The sequence below is a fragment of the Penaeus monodon genome, chromosome 39 (genome assembly GCF_015228065.2).
Source record: "Penaeus monodon isolate SGIC_2016 chromosome 39, NSTDA_Pmon_1, whole genome shotgun sequence".
NCBI lineage: Eukaryota > Metazoa > Arthropoda > Malacostraca > Decapoda > Penaeidae > Penaeus > Penaeus monodon.
The window spans coordinates 14,825,701-14,835,700 of record NC_051424.1 but is presented as its reverse complement, the minus strand read 5'-3'; the positions used below and the strand labels follow the sequence as shown (position 1 = coordinate 14,835,700).

The 10,000-nt window shown below is 42.0% G+C and overlaps 1 protein-coding gene across 3 annotated transcripts in view; it reads right to left on the bottom strand.

Annotated features, from left to right (window-relative positions):
• LOC119597653 (protein IMPACT-B-like) overlaps window positions 1–10,000 on the bottom strand; it is a gene marked incomplete at its 5' end in the record, with an annotated part of 26,974 nt that overhangs the window by 6,997 nt on the left and 9,977 nt on the right.

Below are 10,000 nucleotides of genomic sequence, written 5' to 3'. Positions count from 1 at the left end.
AATGTCTATGAAAAAAATTACGATAGGATGTATCTTAAACATCATAACTATTGCTATAAATCACAAACTACATGGGTAACCCAGAGATTATGGTATATTAACTCCTTAAAAGACAATGTGGTTTTACTATTGCATCCATCAGTTGTACACTAAAATGTAAAGGTAATGTACAGCTTACATGCCTAAATGCACAATATGAGTTTGTCAGTGATTGTCTTTTAGGATAAGCAAGTAATCTATACATAGTAGAGAATTATCTGGACTTTACAAAATGTTTGTTTAGGCTCCTCTTTTTCTGTTCATGTTACACTGTACCATAAGACAGGGAACTACATTTTAGTAAATATCTAAGCCTATGGCAACTGGCTTTGTCTATGCTCGGGTCCTAAGCCATTTCCGTATGCCCTGCCAGAAGTGGTTTTCAACAGCGGAAAGAGCCTTCAAGCCAGCCCAAACATACCTAAAGCTTGACTACATGGTGGCATGGAGCACAAGGACAGTTTAATTTATTCTGATGTAGTTTTCTGTACTGTGTCTTTTAACTTTGTGAAGAGGAAAGAAAACCAAAGTGATCATATGTTAAAGGATAGAAAAAAGAAGACATGCATGCTATAATTAAGCTAGTGGAGTAACAGGCACTGGAAGACAGTCACAGGCTTTCCAAATTTTGAACATGGTGTTTTTTTATGAGTTGTTGCATCTTGTGAAACCTTGAGAAGGACACTCATCTGAGAAAGGCAATTCCTGTAGATCTTCGCTTGGCAGTTAATGGTTAATGGTTAAAAGCAAAATAAATGTGCTAGACATCTAAGGTCATGTAATACTAAAGGAAGGTACAGTAAAGGGTAGTGAAGGGTGGTTGAGTTAGTACTTAGTTGCTATACATCAACTATTTAGATTACTCTTGAAATGGTTAAAGATGGGTAAAAGAGTTGATGAGTGTTTGGGTTAGGGTTGGGTTAGGTAAGGGGGATTAGATCAAGTGAAGGATATGTATGCACCTGAGGAAGGAGAACAGGTTGTCAAAGATTGGATTTGGAGCCATCAGTGTAAACATGAATACAGGAGAATGAATGGAGACATGGTCAAGGAAATGGGTGAGAAGGACAGAAGGGGGGGATATCTGATTTTGGTGGGTCAGGGAAAACAGAGGTAAGGTATAAGCCATGGAGGAACAGAATGGACAGAAAATGGAAGAGGTCAGAGATGTGGAAAGAGGGAATGGGAGAAGAGGGTATCCATATGAATGGAGAAAGGAGTAGGTAAACGTGGAGAAGAAGCAAAAGTAGGAAGCAGGGATTGTGGGATAGTTAGATTGGTGAGGGAAAGTCTGTGGAATTGAGCATGGCATCAGAGAGAGAGGGGAATGACTTTGAGGGAGAGATGGCATGCCTGATTCAGTGTACAGGCTCTCAACTGGAGAGGTGTGAAAGGCACCTAGAGCTAAGCGAAGACTGCAGAGGTAGATTGTATCAAGATGAGCAAGGAGGGAGGTTGAGGTGGACTGGATATGGCATCCATAATCGAGAATGGAGAGAATCAAGGTAACATGAAGATGGAGGAGAGTTTTGCAATCTGAGTCCCAGAATATATGGGAAAGAATTTGAAAGATTTGGAGGCGGTGGCGAGCTTTTTCATTAACCCATTGCCGACGGGTGGCATGTACGTACATGCCATGGCATGGCGGGACCATCTGCCGGGGGCACGTACGCACATGCCATAGAGGATGCATGGACATGCCATAAGTTTTTTTTTTGTTACAATCACGGCAAAAGATTATTTTTCTGCCAGTGAAAGTGTGATTAAGTCGGTTATAATACTTTCTCATTTTTACCATGCAACAAACCGACAATTTCAACTCCATGATGCCGCACACTGCTTATTTTATTCGGACTATAGACCGAATAATGATCAACTATGGAGTCTATATAACAACAAATATACCCTTCAGTCTCGATTTATCAGGAAGTTTGGCAAGTAGAGACTGTAAAAAATAATGAAAACTGAAAATACAACATATTTTCGTAGTATTACGAAGAAACGGCATGGGATGCTGGTATTTGGCATGAGTGGTCGCGCATGCTCAGACGACGATATAAGCCCCCGGCAGCGAGGCCCGGGCCTCTATGAATGCTACCCGTCAGTAATGGGTTAATGTAAGATATAGTCTCGCCAGGACAATTTGGAGTCAAAAATAACGTCAAGGAATTTGCCAGAGGAACAGTATTGGAGTGGAGCGCCACATAGGAAGAGTGGAGGTTGGGGACCTACACTTGTGCGAGAAAAAAGAATGGAGAAAGATTTGGAGGTAAAAAGGCGAAAACCATGGTTAGTGGCCCAGGAAGATACTGATGATATTGCAGATTGAAGGAATTGGCAGAGATTTGGTATGGATGTGCCAGAGGCGAAGATGGTTAAATCATCAACATAGAGTGATGATCAGGCTCCTGATGGAAAATCTGAGACAATGTCATTAACAGCAAGAAGGAATAAAGAGGTGCTCAGCATGCTGCATTGTGGGATGCCTTCAAATTGAGGAAAGAATTATGATGTGGAAGAAGCAATTTTGACCTGGAAAGTGCATTTGGAGAGGAAAGACTTTATAAAGACACCCATATTTCTGTGTATGCCTAGGGAGGACAACTGTTGGAGAATATGGTACCACCATTTGGTACAATATGTCTAATACAGATTCATGGTGTGCAAATGCAGATGAAATATATGTCTCGAAATGAGCAAGGGTGTAAGCTTGTACTTCGGGCATGGTGGAAACCAAAGTGGGAAGGAGAGAGAAGATTATGAGATTCAAGATGCCACATTAAGCAGTAGTTAACCATTCACTCTAGTAGTTTGCACAAGCAGCTAGTTAGAACAATGGGGTGGTAATCTTGAGGGAGTGTACCAAATTTATTGGGTTTCAAAAAGGGGAGGATAAGAGCTTTTTGCCAATGAGGAGGAAAATTTCCTTATGTCCATATGGATGAAAATAATTAATAGGAGGGATAAAGGGGAAGATGGAAGGTGTCAGAGCATACAGAGTGAATACCATCAGGGCCTTCATGAGTGTTGCAGCACGACAGTAAGGCAGCATTGAGTTCAGAGGAAGAAAATGGAGCATAAAAGGACTCAGCAGAGGATAGGGTGAAGATGATGAGGGTGCATTCCTTGATAGTCTTGATGGATGAAAGTGTGGAGATAGGTGACTACTACTGACTTGGCTGAAATATTGACCTAGTTCATTTGCAACTTGGAGAGGATCAGAGATAAGAGTATCTCGAATATGAAGGATGGGGGCTGGATGGGGCGATGTTTGCCTGATTAGTTTTGCCAAACAGCTGACACTGATGTTGATGTAATTGAGGAAACATAATTTTGCCAGCTATTTGTTTTAATGTTCCAAATTGTATGATGAAAACAGGCAGATGTCTTTTAAAGGAGATAAGGGCTGATAGTTGATTAGGGGTGCCTCGCCTGTAGCAATAACTGTTACTGGTTGCACATTTTCAGCGAAGCAATCAGAATTCCATCATGGAACAAATTTGGAGGTATAAGGCCTTAAGGCTGAAGGAATGGCTGTATAAGCAACTCTTAGGACTGTAGCTGTGAAACATTGTATCATATCTGAAATGGACAAGAAGGGGGAAGGAGGGGTAGAAATAGAGTGAGGTGAAAGTATGCCAGTTTGCTCTATCAAAGCACCAGCATGGGGGTTAGGAAGTGGTACATATGAAGTAGGAGAAAGGTGGACTGGAAAGTGGTCTAGAAGTGACCCATGTAAATCTACATGGAGAGAAGGGAAGCATAAAGGCAAGACATGAAAAAGATTGCACGCATATGTCAGTGTGTGTAGGGCAATCTGAATTAAGAATAAGGTCAGTTGTGAGAGGCAGTGTTCATGGGATCGGCCATGGGAGTTGGTGATAGAATTACCAAAAAAAGTGTGATGGCAGTTAAAATCACCAACTACATGGAAAGGTGGCTGGAGTCAGGAAATTAGAGCTTCAAAGGCAGCAAAGTCAATGGGGTGGGATGGGGAGAAGTAGACTGATATAACTGTGATCCAACAGCAAAGAAAAATGTGAATAACTGTGCACTGGACAGTGGTTTGTAAGAGACAAAATGGTAATTGGGAATTGGTGTAGGAGGATGTGCAATAAAAGTCTCTTGGAGGCAGATAATGGATGGGTTATAAGAAAGGATATGACTGTGAGAACAGAAACCCCGAATATTCCAATAGCTATACCTTAGTTGATCTATGAATGATAACGGTTACAGTGCTTGTTGGAGAATTTGAAGGAGAAGGGGCTAGGGGGTGAGATGAGGAATGAGAGGAGCGGTGGTGGTGTAGTATCAGGATGTGTGTAGATTGGATAGAGGGGACGGAGGGAGAGTTAAAGTAGGTAGAGCTGGAGCTGTGGGATATAGGCCGTGTTGGGGAGTAGGAGGAAGGGGTGTAGGGTGAATATGAGGAGGAGGAGGAGGAGGATGGATATCGGCAGTCACTTTAAGTGTGGAGGAAGTGGGAGTAGTGGAATTTGAGGGTGGATTGGATGAGTGGTTAATTTGGGACTTGAGCAGATAGTTTTGAATATCTTCAAGAGTTTCTGTATTGGAGTTGGTTGGGGAGTTCTGAGAGACAAAGGTTTTCTTATGAGGAGGGAAGAGGAGACTGGTGTCTGTGGAGTTGAGGCAAAAGTAGGTGGAGGTGAGTGTGTGGTAGGAGAAGGAGGGTGGAAGATTTAGTCTGCTTGCTGCAGGTAGAGCAGGGAGGGAGAGGGGAAGGTGTTGGGGCTGCAGTAGAGATTGGAGTGTCTGGATTTAGAATGGCAAAAGAATTTGACTGGGAAAGGTAGGAGGTAGAATTGGGGAAGTAAGATGTAGGAGGGATAAGTATAGGGGAAGGTGTGGCACATCTTGGGAGAGAGGGGGAGGGATAGAGCAAGCAACATTACTGGAGTAGGGAGTAAGAGATGTATGTGGGGTAGCCCTAATAAAATACATTAAGGGGGCAGGCAGGCAGGCAAGTAAGTCTTATCCACAATCTGACCAATTTTTGTTATAGATAGGGTTGTTTGCTAGGGAGATAGAGGCAGTTCCGGTACAGGTATTGAATGTTGGATGAGGTTCTGCAGGATTGGAGTTGCCAGAGAGGTCACTTGAGAGTTGATAATGCTATAGCTTGGTTTTCAGATGTACCTATGACAAGATGGGAAAAATTGGGTCGGCTACTATGGCGTGTACATAAGCACAATTTGTGTAAGCCATTACACAATAGACCACGTGGCTGATTACCACATGGCTCAAAGTTGAATTAAGAGCCAACGACTCAGAGAGGGCGTATATGACAATTTCGTCTGACCTCGTATGACCTCTCAGTTCATGCCCAGTGCTCGACATGATAGGGTCAGTCCAGCCCTCACCCTTCAGGGCTGGATGGCTAGACAAGCGACCCTGTGCTCACCGCTTACCTAAGACATTGTCTCATGTGCTCTCTTCACTGTGTGGAACTGTTATAACCACTATCACTGCCAACCAGTCACAACCATTGTTCAAAGGCACTCATATCCTTTTACAGCTACAGAAAGAGACTGCCTACATGTTTTTGGAGACACTGCTAGAGGAGAAGAGTATTGTGAGAGTAAGAGCTTGGGGGGGGGGGGTCATGAAAGATCAGTCCCATTTGACTGGGCTAAATAGAGTATTAAATATATTTGAAGATATGGGTGGTAGAAGGACAGAGATGTGTGGAAGAGGGAGTAGTGTTGAGGAAGGTACTATTATGGAGAGGTAGACAATAAGGCTATAAAGTAGTAACAAGGAAGGATGGAGTGATTGATGAAGAAAGTTGTGGGGGTAGAGGTGATAAAGTAGAGAAAGTTGGGAGAGTAGGAATGTCTCATGTTGACATGGGTAGATAATGTACTAGTAGCCATTGAGGAGGGGGTAGTAGCTGCAGTGTTCAGAGTCATGGTCAAAGCCTGGGGTCGGGGAACCAGGAGAGTTTGAGATGGTGGGGCAAGCTTTATTGGCTCTAACAAGGGTATAATGTCTTCATTATTGGCCATAGTAGGCCTTGAGCATGTTGGGGAGAGAAACATTCCATCCCTCAGGGGCCCCTTGAGGGGTAAGGGCTAGACAACTAAAACGGGAATACTGTGCCCATGGCTCCCTCAGGCCATTCAGGACTGGCACAGTCAGCCTTTCATCTTTTCAGCACAGCTCTCACAACTTAAGCAGTGGATAGTAGAAGGGGTTGGAGAAGGGATAGAAATGAAAAAGCAGGAGAGGAAAAAGACCCCACGACAACAACAGGCAAGGGATTGGGGGGGGGGGGGGGGAACAATTCTAGCAAGAGGTTAGTGTTAAATAACATTTTAACTTTTTATTTTGTGCATGATTTTGCTGGTATCCTTATGTTGTTTCTATGATGCATATTTGTAAATAAAATCAGACAAAGATTTATAATTATTTGTATATCTCAAGAACACTAATATATCTATGTGAGATAATACTAGTAATTACAAGCAACAGCAACTAGGACAATATGCAATGAAACAAATGTTTCAGTAATATTATGCTTTCTTGCTCTTTTAACTATAATAAGTCTCCTATTCACAGTAAAATCTATTAATTCATCATTATCCTGTGTGTAAAACCTTCATTACCACTTTCATTGCAGTTATAATGCTGGTGTGATTTTTGTTGTTATAAAGGTAATGTTGATTTTATAAGCTCTTTATTGTTCTGTGTACAGTGGCAAGAAAATGGCACAGTACAATAATAAAATGTAGAAGAAAGTGACATTGATTTTATTTTTGTGTAATTGTATTACTGAAGGTTGGTTTATTGTAGGTTCTGTAACATATTGCTTACTGTCATTATAAATTTCCTGTCAAGTTCCTGATATTTATATCATAATTCAAAGTTTTCTGCTGGTATTATAATTTCTTATTGCAGTTTGTATATTTTAGTTACTGGTAGTGCTTGCTTGAGATTTGCGAAGTTCTGGCTTCGCCCGGGCCTTTCACTTATGGCCTGGCCTGTCTCAGCTTTGTATGGCTGTCTCATTTGTTTGTCTGACAAACAACTTACCGTGGCGGTGGGATTGCCAGCAGGCGCTCCTGTAGCCGTGGTGTAAGCATCTCGCATAATCTCTTTACCAGCACGACAGCTGTGTTCTGCGGGATTTGTCTTAGGAATTGCATTTGCACGCAATTCTCTAAGTAATGTACAAGTGTGCAATGCATGCAACACCTCTCTTCACGTTCTATTGTTTGTATGATCTGCCATGCACAGTGGTAGCCTAGGCACATTCTGTGCAGAATGACTTCGGTATCTCTGTTGTTTATTTCAGAGAGTGCCAGTGGTTCATAGCCTGTGGCATCTGAGTACCAGCTGGCCGAGGGGAAGGATCTCGTTTCCTCTCTGTGAAGCTGCAGGAGGAAGGAGGTGGCCGTCACTGTACACTTCCTCCTAAGTAATTTTCGGCTCTGATGTATTATTATGGGATTAGGGGGCATACCCCTGCCAACTTCGGCTAATCTGTCAGCAAGCTCATTACCTCTGATCCCTATGTGGCTGGGAACCCAGTTTATGATGATTCTTCTACCCTGTGCAAGAATCCTCTGTGTCACTGTGAGGATGGTAGTCAGAAGGTAGATATTGTCAGTGGGTGAGCGCTGCTGAGGACAGTCGACGGCTCCTTTGGAGTCTGTGTGTATGACCACGTGTCCTTCCCTCACGGACGCGTGGCTCAGTGCTCCCATGATAGCAACTGCCTCTGCCTGTAGCGAGGAGGCGTTGTCTGTTACCCTCATGGATTTTGTGGCATCCCTTGCTGCGAAGCCGGCGCCTGCAGTGTGGGTCAAGGGATCGACCGATCCATCCGTGTAATATGTTCTGCTCCCCGGAGGGGTGATGGTTGCAATGACCCTCTGTGTTTCTGCCTTTAGGCTAGGCGTACAATATTCGTTATTCAAGAACTCTATCGAGGTTTGTGCCCACGGCGGAGCTTCGGCAAAGTCAGGGTGAGGGGAGTCCATGCCCTTGGCCAGTAGCGGTTCTTTGAGCTGATGGCTGCCTCGGCTCTTACGCGTTACCGGACGGTGATGCGCCCCCCCTTGTTACTGGTAGTAATTTACTTTTTCCTCTTAAATTCACATATATTTTTGTTATATCTATAAGTTTGCTCTTCAATAAATAAAACAAGTTAAATAGTTTCCTTAAATACACACATCCTTCTGTGTGTATGTATGATGAGGTGAGGTTGATTTGGTCTTGACAGGGCAAGATTTTCCTCCTATAGAAACTTTATGGGGAATGTTATGTCTACAAAAGGTAATCTTGGCAATACTGATGTGGGACTAGTGGGGGAATAGTGTAGTACTGTACTGATACTGCATCGTAGTCAGCATGGCAGGCAAGTGGGTCATCTTCATGGTCTGACCAATCTTCAATCAGCTCAGTACATGTATTAAGAGAAGAAAGGAGTTGGAAATAGGTTTGCTAGTGAGATCTACCAGGGTAGAAAGTGCATGGGCTTGGGACTCAGATGTAATTGTGACAAGACATGAGCAGTCAGGGAGATTATAGAGGGAAACATTGCCTACGTGTTTTTGGAGACATTGTTAAGGTAACTGGTCTGAGAACACTTTTGGACATGTATACATTTATTTATGCTATGAATACTACTACTAATATTACAACTATTATTATTACTACTAGTAGTTGTAGTTGTTTTGTTTAAGCTTCGTTACTTTACTTGGTGGGGAGACCTGGCATGTCCCTGGAACAGATGTTCTAATTCCCCAGCTTCAGTTGTGTTGCTGCTGCACAATTTTCTATTGTTTTTCTCGGTCATAAATAAAGTGAAATATGAGGTGGTATAAAACATTTCAAGAATAAGGCTTACTTCATATTGTATATTCCAAGAAATAGTAACCAATGTAAACTGAACAGATCCAAAAAGAAATTTATGAGCTGAATATGGATGTGGTGGCTTGTACCAGATGTGAGCAGTGTTGCGTACTCCATTTATTTATTCTGAAATATCTAAAACGAAGCTGAACACAAATAATTTATAAGGGTACATTATAGGACAAATACTAATTTTGTACAGAATAAAAAAATCAAATATTTACAGTATGAGTTTCTACAATTGGTATATTACACTCTGGGACCATAGTAGTCTTTGCCATCTTTCTGGTGGCAATTAGCGACACCCAAAACCTGTCTTCTGATTGGAGGCGAGACACGCCGCTAAGCTCCACCCACTGTTATGACGTAATGGGAATGCCCGCAGTTGACAGCGAGCTGTATTGGTTATTTTTTTTACTATATTCTAAATGGTTTTAGATATCTTATGGTGAGTTGTAGTGCGATATAGATTCCCAATAATTTGCATGATAAAATCAGAGGTAAAAGGAATGCATCTGGCAACTAAATAAATGTTTACCACCTATTCAATTCCTGTTGATGAAGGGTGTCGCATAAGCATAACCATCAGAAAAGACAGCTCTTGATGATTGAGAATACCTTTTTCTAGTTATGTAATTCATGCTGAAGTCTCTTGAGATTTCAAACTGACCCTGTGCTACCTTTACAGCACTCAAAAGTTTAATGGACTCAACATTTTATGCCACTGCTATGAAGGATAAAATACAAAAACTAAATATAACTGGAAGAAAGATGTGCCCATTGGCTTGCCACCAAAGCACATTTCTCAAAAGGATAGGGGAGGGGGGATTTGACATACATCAGCCATATCTACATCCTGGTATTTTAGCACCATCCATGTTCCTTTAACTCTTCAGATCCTTACATGGGGCTATTTGTGGTGTTATATAGTCTGCCCTTCCATGCTAATCCAATACAGATTACAAAAGGCAAGTTATTTGACTTATGTTTAATATATTATTACTTAGGGATTAACAATGCACTGATATCAACTAGATACTTCTGTAACATTGTATATTTATGGTTCCTAAGAATCAAGAATAAA